Source organism: Ranitomeya imitator, chromosome 4 (genome assembly GCF_032444005.1).
Source record: "Ranitomeya imitator isolate aRanImi1 chromosome 4, aRanImi1.pri, whole genome shotgun sequence".
NCBI classification, from domain to species: Eukaryota; Metazoa; Chordata; class Amphibia; order Anura; family Dendrobatidae; genus Ranitomeya; species Ranitomeya imitator.
Genome location: NC_091285.1, coordinates 115,424,249 through 115,442,128, shown reverse-complemented (window position 1 = coordinate 115,442,128; position 17,880 = coordinate 115,424,249). Strand labels below are relative to the sequence as shown.

Here is a 17,880-nt window from a genome sequence, read left to right as displayed (position 1 = left end):
GACTAGAAGCTGTGATCTGCTCATTTGTGCTCCACAGAGCAGGGCTACAGCCCCACTGTGTGTAGCAGAAATGCTCACTTGCTATGAGCGCCGACCGCTAGGTGACGCTCATAGCAATCTGGCAATGACAACCCAAGAGGTCTGCTGCAGACCTTGTGTTGTCATGCCAACCCATCCGCGACCCACGGTTATTTGACAAGGGCACTGATGGGCAGGATTAGTGACGCGCTTCCAGCGTGATAGTGTTAAATGCCGCTGTCAGAAATTGTCAGCTGTTCAAATCAGCGGACATGTGCTGGAAAAGATGTCAGAGCCCGGAGCTCAGAGCCAGGAGCCCACATCAAAGAGGAAGACCAGACATGTGCTGTACGGGGTTAAAGGGAATCTGTTGGTAGGATTTTGCTATGTAATCTGCCATCACCAAAAGATAGGGACATAGAATGAGTTCACTTATGTATCATTTAGTTTATTATTCAGTTATGATTAAGTCACAGTTTTCTCTACTGGAGAATGAGTGCAGCTCAGTTGTTGAGCTGCCTATAAAGCTCACCCACACAATTTTTTAAGAATACTGTATAGGAACAGAGGTGCTAATCCGTGTTACGGGAGTGGTTGGACCAATACAAACAAGGACAAAACAGTATGATAAAAACTGATAAAACAATCTTTATTTTTAGATAGCTTTAACATTCTGCAGCGATTTACAATTTGCATACATTATCATCAATGTCACCAATGGGGCTCACAATCTAAATTTCCCATCATCAATATACCTAATTTGGACGTATCCGTGCACAATGAGTCATCCACAGTTGGGCGTAACCATGGATACCTAAGGAGAGGAGCTCTCCCTGGTGGTGAGTTAAGGCATAAGCCTTTTTTGAATATTAGCCTGTGAGGCAACATTGCAAAGATGGATCAAATTGAGTGCGCTGCTGCACATAGAGAAGCAAATCGCATACGGATGCGTAACCTGTGTCTCAATGAAACAGAAGATGAACGAAATTGTCTAAGAACTGCTGATGCAGCCCGACAGAGGGCGGCCAGAGCAAGAGAAACGAATGAAGTAACTGAATCACGTAGAGCATCTAATGCTGCACGACAACGAACAACACGCAATGCACAAAGTTATACACATATTTCACAAAAAAGAGAACAAGACAGAATATGTGTCCAAAATGCAAGAGCCACTCGACAACGGCAAGTTACATTTGCCGCTAGAGGACTTCTCAATCAAATTGATGAGACACGTATTGAAGAGCACTATGCTGGCGAACTGACATTTCGATGTCAGCTCTGCCAATCTATAAATTTCAAAGACGAAATGGTGCAGGACAAAACATTCCCTTCCTTCTGCAAGAGAGGGCGCATCCAATTACATCCCATTCGTATGGATGATCAATTAGTCAAGTTGATGAAAGGAGAGTATCAGCATTCCAACAACTTTATGGCTAATATAAGGCAATACAATAGCTTGCTTGCTTTGGTATCAATGGGAGCACAAGAAGCGCCTCCTTCTGGGCATGGTTCATACAGTTCTCAAATTCATGGACAAATTTACCACAGAACTGCCACATTGCATCCCGCTATGGGTAGTACTCCCAAGTTTGCCAAGATTTATATCTTGGACAGTGATGAAGCATTAAGAGCCTTTACAATGATGAGGGAATTTGAAATAGAGGAAGAGAGGATTGCTGAACTGCGATCCACCAGAAATACTCAAGCTACTTACCAGATAGCCGTGTTTTTCAGGAGCCCATGACAGCACTAATGAGAGAGGGGATCTGCCCTTCAGGGACAGGAAACCTACAGAGACATAAGGGCAGCACCTCTCTCCCGCATCAGTTGGATTACAGAGCATGAGAGGACCGCCTTGGTTGGTAGCACATAAATAATTAACACATTTCACCTTGTGACTAAACTTAGAAAATTTATATAAATAAGTGGTGATAAGCCATGTCAGCATCAAGGGAGGGAATATAGGAGTGCTGTCATGGGCTCCTGAAAAAACACTGCTACCTGGTAAGTAGCGTGAGTATTTATTCAGTCTCCATGACAGCACTAACTAGAGAATTACAGAGAAAAGAGTATTAGGGAGGGACTACTGCTTCCAGCACCCTTCTATCAAACGTGAGATCGTTGGAGCCACCAAGATCTAATCTATAATGTTTAAAGAAAGTAGATGGGGATGACCATGTGGCCGCCTTACATATATCCTCAATCGACACCTCCGATCTCTCTGCCCAGGAAGTCGCCATGGCCTGAGTGGAATGAGCTCTTATGCCTTCCGGGACTTCTAGGCCATCTGCTGAATAAGCCAAAGAAATTGCACCCCTAGTCCATCTACCTAAGGTGTTTTTGGACACCCTAAACCCAATCCTGACTCCATGAAAGGATATGAATAAAGAATTATCTTTTTTCCAGGAGTCTGTTAAAGATATATACCTAAGTAAACATCTTTTGACATCTAATGAATGGTTTTCGTTTTTAGTCTGTGGAACTTTGACGCTACCTTCGAAAGATAAGGGGGATCAGTTCTTAATACTACCCTATCTTCTCTAAACTGAATGTATGGAGGCTATCTAGAGAGGGGCTGTAAGTCACTAACTCTCCTTGCCGATGTGAGAGCGACCAAAAGTGCTGTTTTCAAGGACAGGACTTTTACAGTGAGATTCTAAAGGCTCAAAGGGGGCTTCCATTAAAGCTGTAAGGATCAAGTTTAAGTCCCACGGGGCTAGATTTCTCCTAACTATGGGTCTTGATCTAGCCGCTGCTTTGATAAATCTAGCAATCCAATAATTGTTAGCTAAATTACAATTGTATAGAGCCCCTAAAGCTGACACATTAACTCTTAAGGGTGCTTGTAGCTAGCCCCATCTTTAGACCTCTCTGCAGGAACTCCAGAATCTTAGTGATATTGACTTTATGACCCATCTCTGCTCCTGATACAGTCAAGACCTTTCTCCAGACTCTAACATAAATATTCGTCGTGGAAACCTTCCTGCTTTTTAGTAAAGTATTAATAAGACCTTGAGAAAACCCCTTTTTCCTTAGTAATGACCCTTCAAATCCCACACCGTCAGATGTAAATTGGACACTCGTGGATGGAGAATCGGACCCTGTGAGAGGAGGTCTGGGAGTTCTGGGAGAATCCAAGGCTGAGAAATGGACATTTTCCTCAGCCACGGAAACCGCGGTCTCCTGGGCCAGAATGGCGCTATCAGGATTACTCGAGCTCTGTCTTCCCGAATCTTCCTCAGAACAATCGGGATCAAGTTCAAAGGGGGAAAAGCATAAGCCATATTGAAGTGCCAAGGAATTAGGAGGGCATCCACCACATACGGATTGTCTCTGGGGTTTAGGGAGCAAAACCGGTGACACTTTGTTTTCTTTGCTGGCGAAGAGGTCTATATCTGGGTACCCCCAAAGAAGTGTGATCTGGTTGAAGATGGTCTGACTGAGGACCCAATCTCCTTGTCTGAGTTTTCTGCGACTTAGGTAATCGGCCCTGATGTTGTGTTTTCCTTTTATATGAAGCGATGTGAGCGACAGTAGATGAGTTTCGGCTATCTGTAAGATACGACCCGCCACATCCATTAAAGATCTGTATCGGGTTCCCCCCTGATGGTTAATATAAGTTACAGTTACCTGATTGTCTGAGAATAGCCTGACGTGATGGCCCTGTAAGGACATAAGGAAATCACTCAGAGCTCGTTCTACTGCCAACAACTCTTTAAAGGTTAGAGGACAACTCCTGTTCGGAATGTGACCAAACACCCTGGACCCACAAATCACCCATATGTGCTCCCCCTCCCTTGGGGCTAGCATCTGTGGTCACCACTCGAGATATATGGTTTATCCAGGGAACATCTGTACGCAGGTTTGGCGTGTGTAACCACCAACGTAAGGACTGAATAGAGACCTCAGACAAGGAAAAGGTACTATCCAGGTGGCCGTCTAACAGACGAGTATTACACAATACCTCCCATTGTAGCACTCTGGTGTGGTATTGGGCCCAAAGAACTGCCGGGATACACGACGTGAGTGAGCCTAACAGAGACATCGCCCCTCTTAGTGTTACAAATGGATTATTAACAACCTTGAGTATTTGCCCTTGAATTTTTTCTACCTTTGTATCCGGTAGACGGCATTCCTGCAATCTTGAGTCTAATATGAGACCCAGGAATTCTTGAACCTCTAGAGGTTGTAACCGAGATTTTTTAAAATTAATAATGCAACCCAAACTTTGTAAGGCTGTAATCACTTTTGCTAGTTAGGCTGAGCAGTGTGACTCTGAGTTCCCTATTAATAGATCATCTAGATATGGAACCACTAGAAAATCCTGTTCATGAAGATGTGCCATGACCTCCACCATTATCTTCGTGAACACACGAGGAGCAACTGCAACACCAAAGGGGAGTGTCCTGTATTGGAAGTGTTTAACCATCCCGTCTAGTAAGACTGCTACTCTTAAATACCGCTGGTGGTCTACGTGTATAGGGACATGATAATAGGCGTCTTTGAGATCTAAGACGACCAGAAAACAATTGTCAAACAATAGCTTTATTGCTGTTTTGATGGATTCCATTTTAAATGATTGCACCCATAAGAAACTGTTTAGGCCTTTAACCCCTTTCTGACATGGGACGTACTATCCCGTCGAGGTGGGGTGGGCCCCCATGACCATGGACGGGATAGTACGTCCAGCGCGATCGGCGGCGCTCACGGGGGGAGCGCCGCCGATCGCGGCCGGGTGTCAGCTGTTTATTGCAGCTGACATCCGGCACTATGTGCCAGGAGCGGTCACGGACCGCCCCCGGCACATTAACCCCTGGCACACCACGATCAAAGATGATCGCGATGTGCCGGCGGTATAGGGAAGCTTCCCGCAGGGAGGGGGCTCCCTGCGGGCTTCCCTGAGCCCCCCGCAGCAACGCGATGTGATCGCGTTGCTGCGAGGGTCTCACCTCCCTCCCTGCTGCCTCCAGCCCCGGATCCAAGATGGCCGCGGATCCGGGTCCTGCAGGGACTGTGAAGGCTGCAGCGCTGCATGTCAGATCAGTGATCTGACAGAGTGCTGTGCAAACTGTCAGATCACTGATCTGTGATGTCCCCCCCTGGGACAATGTAAAAAAGTAAAAAAAAAAAATTTCAAAATGTGTAAAAAAAAAATAAAAAAAATATTCCTAAATAATGAAGAAAAAAAAAAAAAATTATTCCCCTAAATACATTTCTTTATCTAAATAAAAAAAAAAAACAATAAAAGTACACATATTTAGTATCGCCGCGTCCGTAACGACCCGACCTATAAAACTGGCCCACTAGTTAACCCCTTCAGTAAACACCGTAAGAAAAAAAAAAAACGAGGCAAAAAACAACGCTTTATTATCATACCGCCGAACAAAAAGTGGAATAACACGCGATCAAAAAGACATATAAATAACCATGATACCGCTGAAAGCGTCATCTTGTCCCGCAAAAAACGAGCCGCCATACAGCATCATCAGCAAAAAAAAAAGTTATAGTCCTGAGAATAAAGCGATGCAAAAATAATTATTTTTTCTATAAAATAGTTTTTATCGTATAAAAGCGCCAAAACAAAAAAAAATGATAAAAATGAGGTGTCGCTGTAATCGTACTGACCCGAAGAATAAAACTGCTTTATCAATTTTACCAAACGCGGAACGGTATAAACGCCTCCCCCAAAAGAAATTCATGAATAGCTGGTTTTTGGTCATTCTGCCTCGCAAAAATCGGAATAAAAAGCGATCAAAAAATGTAACGTGCCCGAAAAGGTTACCAATAAAAACGTCAACTCGTCCCACAAAAAACAAGACCTCACATGACTCTGTGAACCAAAATATGGAAAAATTATAGCTCTCAAAATGTGGTAACGCAAAAAATATTTTTTGCAATAAAAAGCGTCTTTCAGTGTGTGACGGCTGCCAATCATAAAAATCTGCTAAATAACCCGCTATAAAAGTAAATCAAACCCCCCTTCATCACCCCCTTAGTTAGGGAAAAATTAAAAAAATGTATTTATTTCATTTTTCCATTAGGGCTAGGGTTAGGGCTAGGGTTAGGGCTAGGGTTTGGGCTAGGGTTTGGGCTAGGGTTTGGGCTAGGGTTTGGGCTAGGGTTTGGGCTAGGGTTTGGGCTAGGGTTTGGGCTAGGGTTAGGGCTAGGGTTAGGGCTAGGGTTAGGGCTAGGGTTAGGGCTAGGGTTAGGGCTAGGGTTAGGGCTAGGGTTAAGGCTACAGATAGGGTTGGGGCTAAAGTTACGGTTAGGGTTTAGATTACATTTACGGTTGGGAATAGGGTTGGGATTAGAGTTAGGGGTGTGTCAGGGTTAGAGGTGTGGTTAGGGTTACTGTTGGGATTAGGGTTAGGGGTGTGTTTGGATTAGGGTTTCAGTTATAATTGGGGGGTTTCCACTGTTTAGGCACATCAGGGGCTCTCCAAACGCGACATGGCGTCCGATCTCAATTCCAGCCAATTCTGCGTTGAAAAAGTAAAACAGTGCTTCTTCCCTTCCGAGCTCTCCCGTGTGCCCAAACAGGGGTTTACCCCAACATATGGGGCATCGGCGTACTCAGGACAAATTGGACAACAACTTTTGGGGTCCAATTTCTCCTGTTACCCTTGGGAAAATACAAAACTGGGGGCTAAAAAATAATTTTTGTAGAAAAAAAAAAGATTTTTTATTTTCACGGCTCTGCGTTATAAACTGTAGTGAAACACTTGGGGGTTCAAAGTTCTCACAACACATCTAGATAAGTTCCATGGGGGTCTAGTTTCCAATATGGGGTCACTTGTGGGGGATTTCTACTGTTTAGGTACATTAGGGGTTCTGCAAACACAATGTGACGCCTGCAGACCATTCCATCTAAGTCTGCATTCCAAATGGCACTCCTTCCCTTCCGAGCCCTCCCATGCGCCCAAACGGTGGTTCCCCCCAACATATGGGGTATCAGTGTACTCAGGACAAATTGGACAACAACTTTTGGGGTCAAATTTCTCCTCTTACCCTCGGGAAAATACAAAACTGGGGGCTAAAAAATAATTTTTGTGGGAAAAAATTTTTGTTTTATTTTTACGGCTCTCCATTATAAACTTCTGTGAAGCCCTTGGTGGGTCAAAGTGCTCACCACACATGTAGATAAGTTCCTTAGGGGGTCTACTTTCCAAAATGGTGTCAATTGTGGGGGGTTTCAATGTTTAGGCACATCAGGGGCTCTCCAAACGAAACATGGCGTCCCATCTCAATTCCAGTCAGTTTTGCATTGAAAAGTCAAATGGCACTCCTTCGCTTCCGAGCTCTGCCATGCGCCCAAACAGTGGTTTACCCCCACATGTGGGGTATTGTCGTGCTCAGGACAAATTGTACAACAATGTTTGGGGTCTATTTTCTCCTGTTACCCTTGGTAAAATTAAACAAATTGGAGCTGAATTAAATTTTTTGTGAAAAAAAGTTAAATGTTCATTTTTATTTAAACATTCAAAAAATTCCTGTGAAGCACCAGAAGGGTTAATAAACTTCTTGAATATGGTTTTGAGCACCTTGAGGGGTGTAGTTTTTAGAATGGTGTCACAATTGGGTATTTTCTATCATATAGACCCCTCAAAATGACTTCAAATGAGATGTGGTCCCTAAAAAAAAATGGTGTTGTAGAAATGAGATATTGCTGGTCAACTTTTAACCCTTATAACTCCCTAACAAAAAAAAATTTGGGTTCCAAAATTGTGCTGATGTAAAGTAGACATGTGGGAAATGTTACTTATTAAGTATTTTGTGTGACATCTCTCTGTGATTTAATTGCATAAAAATTCAAAGTTGGAAAATTGCGAAATTTTCATAATTTTCGCCAAATTTACGTTTTTTTCACAAATAAACGCAGGTACTATCAAATAATTTTTACCATTGTCATGAAGTACAATATGTCAAGAGAAAACAATGTCAGAATCACTGGGATCCGTTGAAGCGTTCCAGAGTTATAACCTCACAAAGGGACAGTGGTCAGAATTGTAAAAATTGGCCCGGTCATTAACGTGCAAACCACCCTTGGGGGTAAAGGGGTTAAGGTTGATGATGGTGCAAAAGGAATTGTCTGGCTTTTTGATAAAAAAGAGGGGGGAATAAAATCCTTTTACCCCTTTGTGCTTTAGGAACCTCCACCAATACGCCCTGTTGCTGAAGTTCCTGGACCTCAGATTCTAAGGCCAGTTGTTCTGCAGATGAAGAACGTACAGGTGTTACCAGAAATTTGTCATTAGGAATGTTCTGAAATTCAAACTTTAGATCTGTTTTAATTATGTTCAGAATCCATGGGCTGCTGGAAATATTAAGCCAAGCCGGATAGAAGGCCAAAAGCCTGTCTCCCACCCGGTCCGGCAGTCATTGCGGCTTTCTGTTGTCCCGAAAGGAGTTAAACATGTAGCCTCTACCTTTCTTCTTATTTGCGTCATATCTGGGCTTCTCTCTATTTGTCCTCATGCGGTCAAACCACTTTCTGTTAGTGCCCAGTCTGTAGGTGGGTCTTCCTAGGTAGGGGAATGTTTTTTTTTACTATCCCCTGCTTTTTCTAATAATTCATCCAAAACTTTGATCTGGCCTGCATGTCCCCCTGCCAATATTTCAGCCAGATAGCTCTACGGGCTGAATTAAAAAGCGCCGCTGATCTGGCTGCCAATTTCACCGAATCTACCAATGCATCAGCAAGATAAGCTGCAGCCCCCTGAATCAAAGGGAGGGAGGACAAGATCTCATTCCTCGAGGTCTTAAGGTACCGTCACACATAACGATATCGTTAACGATATCGTTGCTTTTTGTGACGTAGCAACGATATCGTTAAGGAAATCGTTATGTGTGACAGCGACCAACCATCAGGCCCCTGCTGGGAGATCGTTGGTCGCTAAGGAAAGTTGAGAACTTGATTTTGTCGCTGGATCTCCCGCTGACATCGCTGGATCGGCGTGTGTGACGATGTCTACACTGGTAACCAGGGTAAATATCGGGTTACTAAGCGCAGGGCACTTACAGGGCACAAACACTACATACTTACCTTCCTGTGTCTGTCCTCCGGCGCTGTGCTTCTCTGCACTGGCTGTGAGCGCCGACCAGCCGGAAAGCACAGCGGTGACGTCACCGCTCTGCTTTCCGGCTGACTGGCGCTGACAGTGCAGAGGAAAGCACAGCGCCGGAGGACAGACACGGAAGGTAAGTATGTAGTGTTTTTTTTTTTTTATGTTTACGCTGGTAACCAGGGTAAACATCGGGTTACTAAGCGCTGCCCTGCGCTTAGTAGCCCGATGATTACCCTGGTTACCAGGGGACTTCGGGATCGTTTGTCGCTGGAGAGCTGTCTGTGTGACAGCTCTCCAGCGACGCTGCAGCGATCGACATCGTTGACGGTATCGCTGCAGCGTCGCTTAGTGTGACGGTACCCTTATTTTTAAGCTGATCCTCTAGGCTATCCAGCCATACCATCAGAGCGTGCTGTACAAGTGGCTGCAATTGACGGTCTGAGAGCCCCTGCTGATGTTTCCCAAGTTCCCTTAAGAAACACATCGGCTCTCCTGTCTAGTGGGTCCTTTAAAGTTCCCAAATCCTCAAACGGCAGCGAGGATTTCTTGGAAGCCTTAGACTAGGTTCCTATTGCGTTAATGGGACAGCGCTAACGGACAGCGTTGCACAGCGAAATTAACGCCGCGCAACGCGTCCGTTAGCGCACCCATTGGCAGCAATGTTAACACGCATCGCTAGCGCGTACCATTTTCGGCACGCTCTAGCAATGTGCCGTTCTTTTGTGACGCGCGCAAGCAGCGTCCGAGGCACGCCCGAGGTCTGTTCACCGCTCTCGCAGATCGGGGATCTGCGCTAGCGGGGACGTTAAACGCGACCCAAAAAAATACATTGCGTTAGCGCAATCCGCTAGCGCTATGCGCTAAACGGATTGCTTTAACGCAATGGGAACCTAGCCTTAGCCACGGCTGCATCAAGTTTTGAGGCCTTATTCCACGTTGCAGATGCTGTCTCCTCGAACGGATACTTTCTCTTGAAAGATGGAGGAAGAGAACCTTTCCAGCTTTTTCCACTCGTGTAATGAGGGAGCTTACTTTATCTACCACAGGAAAGCATCTGCGGGATTTACGGTCTAATCCTTTAAACATAACATCCTGCATAGACTTTTCTGACGGAGTTTCTTCAGTTCCCATCGTGTTATTTACTGCCTTAACGAGGCGGTCTATCCGGTCAAAGGAAAAACATGAATGACCGTACTCAGTCTCCGAGGAAGATGATGACGTATGAGAAACCTCTGACTTCAGTTCCCCTGAATCACTGTCCTCAAATGAACTAGGGGATCTAATTTCTCTAGATCCTCTATTTTGAGATAGGGATTTTGCTGAACCCCTGATCTCTTGCCTGACCATCTGCCTTAGGCTGGTAGCGAAATATGGCGAGATGACTCTGCTATTAACCGTTGAATACACTGTGCACATAATTTTCTTATGTAGTCATCCGGAAGAGGAATTCCACATTCTGCACATTCTATGTGTTTAGATTTAGAGGATTGCTTTTTTCCCTGATAGATATGGAGAAAGGGAATATAAGGGGAGAAATACATCACTAAGTGAACTTTCTCGGCGATCACTTACCCCTATAGTGACTGAGTGGTAACGTAGATTGCGGGGGGACCCTCTCAATATCCTTACGGTTTGAGGCTTTTACTGCCTCTAGATCGTCGCTGGGTGCTCACTGTTTGGGGCTTCTCCAGGGATTGACACTGTTACTCAGACTGCAATGGTTCCTATTTCTGAGACTCCATTGTAACAACGGATAGGAAGCATGTGGTAGCCCATACAAAATCCTTAAATAGCCGGCCCCTCTAGGTACCTCCCCCGGATGGGGTCAGGAGATTAATCCAGGTGAACTGCCTGGTACAATGCATATGGGAGGCCCCTCCCCCAGAAGCCTGCCCGCACATCGGAATATACACAGCTGAGCTGTATGCCTTTAACAGCCTCACCTGCCTCCTGAACCGCCCCGCACTTCTCCGCTGTGTGCTGCAGGGCGCCGCCATCATCCTTGCCCTGGCTCGACCGCGCATGTGCCGCGCGTCATAAGTCCCCGTCGGTCACCTGACGCCACCATCATCACCGCCTGCGGCCCTACCGCGCATGCGCCGCGTGTCATCAGCGCTCGCCGGTCACCTGACGCCGCATCATCACCGCCGTAGCCCTACTACGCATGCCCCACGCGTTATTAGCGCTCGCCGGTCCGCCACTACCGCTTTCTACAGTGCACACATGGCGTGGATTAATCGGTACGCTGATCACATTGCGCCCCGTGCCCCCGCCACCAGTTCGGTCGCAGGACTTTGGAGACAGGCCTCCTACAGCATACCTGTACCAGCGGTGATGGGACACTCTAAAGCCAGCACTCCCCCTGAAGGCTGCTTTCCTCTGCTGCTGCCTACCCCCACAGCCCTGTGGTGTGGCAACTCCAGCATACCGGATGCGACCGAGGAAGGGGAACCCCCGCTTCCGGAACCGGCCTGCCGAGCCTGGGTACTGTCTTCACCTTTCTTCTTAAGGCAAGTCTGTAGGGTCCCCTGTCAGGGACAGGAAACCAAGTGATGCGCGAGAGAGGTGCCACCCTTTAATCTCTGTAGGTTTCCTGTCCTTGAAGGGCGCATGTGGCGAAGACCAAACTGGTGCTATTTGCATGACAGATGGTCAATGTGCAAAAAAATTCCCATAGGAATTTAACACAGAGACAAACCCCAATGTTGATGGCTACCCACAGTACCATCGACGCAATACTGGGAAAACCAGACAAGGAACGCGAGAAAATCGAGAATAGATGGGTAGCTCCATACAACCCTTATTTATTACTCAAGTACAATTGTCATATCAATGTTGATATTTGTGCTTCAAAAAAAAGTGTTATCTTTTTAAATATGTATACAAAGGTCTGATACATTAAACTGGAACGAACCAGCCATGTACCTAGATTCTCGGTATATAAGTGCCCCTGAGGGCATGTGGAGAATCAGAAAAAATAAAATGCATGATGCTTCACATACCATTAAAAGGCTTGCTGCTCACCTTGAAAACATGCAGCAAGTGTTTTTCGAAGATGGTAATGTGGATATGGTTATTTCAGACTGAAAAGCCTCTACTCTGCAGGCTTATTTTGAGCTAAACAAAGTTGACGCTTCCGCCCCTCAGTATTTGTACAGTGAAATCCCTGAATTCTATGTCTGGGATAGAAAAGCTGTACTATAAGGATGGAAAAAACGACGGGATCAATTTGGGAAAACAATTGCCCGAATGTATACATACAGTCTCTTTAACAGATGGTGAGCTGTATTACCTAAGACTCATTTTAATTAACATAAGAGGAACAATGTCTTATGCTGACTTAAGGACTGTCAATAGAGTCGTACATGACACGTATAAAAATGCATGTATTGATCTTCATCTTTTGGAAGGCGATTCCCAATGGGAAGACGATATAACAAATGCAATCGCTTTTGAAATGCCCTACCAACTTTGCAAATTATTTGCTATAATTTGTGTATATGGGGAACCAGCTAAACTGTTGGCATTATGGCAAAAATATAAAAACGAATTTTTAGAGGATTACATCAGGCGGTATACTCCAGAAATTGCTAAGCAACTGGCTCTTCGTGATATTAATGAAGTGCTCTTAAGCAATAAAAAGTCCTGTGCTGACTACGGATTGCCAACTCCAGTAAATGTTCCAGATGAAATACCATGTCGCGTTTGGAGAGCCCCTGTGTGCCTAAACATTTGAGCTCCCTCACATGTGACCCCATTTTGGAAACTAGACCTCCCATGGAACTAAACTAGATGTGCGGTGACCGCTTTAAACCCCCAAGTGCTTCACAGAAGTTTATAACGCAGAGCCGTGAAAAAAAAAAAAAATCATTTTTCTTTCCTCAAAAATTATTTTTTTAGCCCGCAATTTTTTATTTTCACAAGAGTAACAGGAGAAATTGGACCCCAAAAGTTGTTGTCCAGTTTGTCCTGAGTACGCCGACACCCCATATGTGGGGGGGAACCACTGTTTGGGCACACGTCGGGGCTCAGAAGGGAAGTAGTGACGTTTTGGAATGCAGACTTTGATGGAATGGTCTGCGGGCATCATGTTACTTTTACAGAGCCAATGATGTGCCTAAACAGTAGAAACCCCCAACAAGTGACCCCATTTTGAAGACTAGACCCCCCAAGAAACTTATCTAGATATGTGGTGAGCACTTTGAACCCCCAAGTGCTTCACAGAAGTTTACAACGCAGAGCCATAAAAATAAAAAAATAATTTTTCTTTCTTCAAAATGTTTTAGCAAGCAATTTTTTATTTTCACAAGGGTAACAGGAGAAATTGGTCCCCAATAGTTGTTGCCCAGTTTGCACTGAGTATGCTAGTACCCCACATGTGGGGGTAAACCACTGTTTGGGCACACGTCGGGGCTCGGAAGGGAAGTAGTGATGCTTTGAAATGCAGACTTTGATGGAATGGTCTGCGGGTGTCATGTTGCATTTGCAGAGCCCCTGATGTGCCTAAACAGTAGAAACCCCCCACAAGTGACCCCATTTTGGAAACTAGACCCCCCAAGGACCTTATCTAGATTTGTCGTGAGCACTTTGAACCCCCAAGTGCTTTACAGAAGTTTTACAACGCAGAGCCGTGAAAATAAAAAAAATCATTTTTCTTTCCTCAAAAATGATGTTTTAGCAAGCAATTTTTTATTTTCACAAGGGTAACAGGAGAAATTGGACCCTAATAATTGTTGCCCAGTTTGTCCTGAGTACACTGATACCCCATATGTGGGGGTAAACTACTGATTGGGCACACGCCGAGGCTCGGTAGTGGCGTTTTGAAATGCAGACTTTGATGGAATGGTCTGCGGGCGTCACGTTGCATTTGCAGAGCCCCTGATGTGCCTAAACAGTAAAACCCCCCACAAGTAACCCTATTTTGGAAACTAGACCCCCAAAGGACCTTATCTAGATATATGGTGAGCACTTTGAACTTTGAACCCCCAAGTGCTTCACAGAAGTTTATAACGCAGAACCGTGAAAATAAAAAAATAATTTTTCTTTCCTCAAAAATTATGTTTTAGCAAGCAGTTTTTTATTTTCACAAGGGTAGCAGGAGAAATTGGACCCCAATAGTTGTTGCCGAGTTTGCACTGAGTATGCTAGTACCCCAAATGTGGGGGTAAACCACTGTTTGGGCACACGTCGGGGCTCGGAAGGGAAGTAGTGATGCTTTGAAATGCAGACTTTGATGGAATGGTCTGCGGGCGTCATGTTGCATTTGCAGAGCCCCTGATGTGCCTAAACAGTAGAAACCCCCCACAAGTGACCCCATTTTGGAAACTAGACCCCGAAAGGAACTTATCTAGATATATGGTGAGCACTTTGAACTTTGAACCCCCAAGTGCTTCACAGAAGTTTATAACGCAGAACCGTGAAAATAAAAAAATAATTTTTCTTTCCTCAAAAATGATGTTTTAGCAAGCAGTTTTTTATTTTCACAAGGGTAGCAGGAGAAATTGGACCCCAATAGTTGTTGCACAGTTTGTCCCGAGTATGCTGGTACCCCATGTGGGGGTAAACCACTGTTTTGGCGCACGTCGGGGCTCGGAAGGGAGGGAGCACCATTTTACTTTTTGAACGCAAGATTGGCTGGAATCAATGGTGGCGCCATGTTGCGTTTGGAGACCCCTGATGTGCCTAAACAGTGGAAACCCCTCAATTCTAACTCCAACACTAACCCCAACACACCCCTAACCCTAATCTCAACTCTAGCCATAACCATAATCACAACCCTAACTCCAACACACCCCTAAGCACAGCCCTAACCCCAACACACCCCTAACCCTAATCCCAACCCTAACCATAATCCTAACCCAATCCAAACCCTAATCACAACCCTAACCATAACCCTAACCACAAGCCTAATCTTAACACTATTTCCAACCCTGGCCCTAATTCCAACCCTAACCCTAAGGCTATGTGCCCACGTTGCGGATTCGTGAGATTTTTCCGCACCATTTTTGAAAAATTCGCGGGTAAAAGGCACTGCGTTTTACCTGCGGATTTACCATGGATTTCCAGTGTTTTTTTGTGCAGATTTCACCTGCGGATTCCTATTGAGGAACAGGTGTAAAACGCTGCGGAATCCGCACAAAGAATTGACATGCTGCAAAAAATACAACAGCGTTCCTGCGTGGTATTTTCCGCACCATAGGCACAGCGGATTTGGTTTTCCACAGGTTTACATGGAACTGTAAAGCTGATGGAAAACTGCGAATCGGCAGCGGCCAATCCACTGCGCATCCGCAGCCAAATCCGCACCGTGTGCACATAGCCTAATTCTAAGGGTATGTGCACACGATGCGGAAAACGCTGCGGATCCACAGCGTTTCCGCCGCTGCGGGTCTGCAGCAGTTTCCCATGAGTTCACAAAAAATGCTGCGCACATGCTGCGGAAAAAACTGCGCGGAAACGCAGCGGTTTACATTCCGTACATTTCACTTCTTTCTGCGGATTCCGCAGCGGTTTTACAACTGCTCCAATAGAAAACCGCAGTGAAATCCGCAGAAAAACCGCGGTAAATCCGCGATAAATCCGCAGCGGGTTTGCACTGCGAATTTATAAAAACTGCTACGGAAAAATCCGCAGAGGACCAGAATATGTGTGCACATTCCCTAGCCCTAGTTCTAACTGTAGCGGGAAAAAAAATTCTTTATTTTATTATTGTTCCTACCTATGGGGGTGATAAAGGGGGGGGGGGGGGGGGGGGGGTTCATTTACTTTTTTTTTTATTTTGATCACAGTGATCAAAATGTACATGGAACTGCGCATGCGCCCGCCATTTTGGAAGATAGCTGCGCCCATGGAGAAGACGGACGGACACCGGGAGCCTCGGTAAGTATTAGGGGGGGGGGAGATCGGGGCACGGGGGGAGATCGGGGCACGGGGGGCGTCGGAGCACGGGGGGGTGGCATAGGCGCACGGGAGGAGCGGACAGGAGGACGGGGGGGGGAGCGCACCACCGATCGGAGGACTGGGGGGGCGATCGGTGGGGTGGGGGTACATCAGTGTTTCCAGCCATGGCCGATGATATTGCAGCATCGGCCATGGCTGGATTGTAATATTTCACCAGTTGTTGATTGGCTGTTGAAAGTGAAACTGCCAAATCAGAGCGATTGTAGCCACGGGGGGGTGAAGCCACCCTCCCTGGGCTAAACTACCACTCCCACTGTCCCTGCAGATAGGGTGAAATTGGAGTTAACCCTTTCACCCGATCTGCAGGGACGCGATCTTTCCATGACGCCACATAGGCGTCATGGGTCGGATTGGCACCGACTTTCATGACGCCTACGTGGCGTCATGGGTCGGGAAGGGGTTAAATGAAATAATTTAACACAGGTTTTCCATCTTTATTGCACTCAAACCAAGTGAAGCCCTCGTTCTTCTGGAAAAAAAATAAAAAAGCAACAATATCCCATACCTGTCCGCCGTACAGTCAAGGCCCACACTGCAATCCATCTCAATGGGTTAAATAGTTTACAACCCGGGACCAGTGCTAATGCTACAGCCCCGACTGTAAACCACTATGTAATGAATGAAAAGCTGCCTGCGCAGCCTCCCCGCCTGAACGGTCATGAACTCATTAGCATGGGAAAGTTTCTGATCATTTTCCCACTGTCAGTTCTCCGCGGGTCATATATATGTGTGTCAATGACATATACCTACACTATGTGTATACATTTATTTCATCTATTCTAACCTGTCAGTGTGATTTTACTGTACACCGCACTGAATTGCCGGCTTTTCAAAAGGACACCGATGCATATTTTTCTCGCAAGTCACAAGAAAGTCACAAGTCCGTGTGGTGTGCGAGTTTTTCACGCACCCATAGACTTTCATTGACGAGACTTTCACTCGCACGTATAATACGACCGAGTAAAAAAAAATGATGATGGGAGCTGCCCCATAGATTATCATTGGTCTGAGTGCTATGCGATATTTTCTTGCATAGCACTCATCCGTATTTCTCTCTAGTGCGACTCCGGCCTGAGATAAAGCACTTCCCTGCCTACAGGTAAAAAAATATTTTACCTCAAAGACAGAATTACTCGTGATCACATGCTGTCCAGTCTGTATACTTTTTTGCTTCCACCCCTGCCCAAAGAGGTGGTATGACAGACCATGTCCCTGTACGATAAGACAACCAGTATACAGCTGGGGCACATGTATAAAATCTCAGCACAGGAACATTTTATTTAAACACATCCAATTGTGGAAATTATTATTATTATTCCAAGATCACTTGATTGAACAACTCCATTAACTAGTGCTCTATAAATCCTCTTCCCACCTCGCTAGTCCTTCTCAAATCCCTTCACTGGCTTTTAAATCCCGAACAAAACCAGTTTAAATGAATAATGATTTATAAGCCTTTCTATAATCTGTTTCCTCCAGACCTCTCTAAACTAATCTCTGGATTCTTCCACACATGTGATATCTGGTTTTCATAATGCTTCCTTCTATCGTCCGTTCCTCGCCAAGTCACCTTTAGAACTTCTTACAAGCATCCCCTATTCTCTGGAATTCAGTTCCTCTGCACGTTGGATTGTAGCTTCCAAATTTGGGACACACAAACACAACCTTAAAACTCATCAAAGCCTGTAATAACTGTTATGATAGGCAATTCAGTATCACAATGGACATAGCGATCAGAGCACATACAGTGATCTGACAATAACCCAAAATAATAGAACGAGCTCTGAGACGTGGGAACTCTGTAGACCGCAATCCCTAATCCTCTCCAAACAACACT

At 45.4% G+C, this 17,880-nt stretch overlaps 1 protein-coding gene across 8 annotated transcripts in view; it reads right to left on the bottom strand.

Moving 5' to 3' along the window:
• Window positions 1–17,880, bottom strand: part of SPDL1 (spindle apparatus coiled-coil protein 1) — a 582,388-nt gene that overhangs the window by 226,349 nt on the left and 338,159 nt on the right. The window lies entirely within an intron of this gene.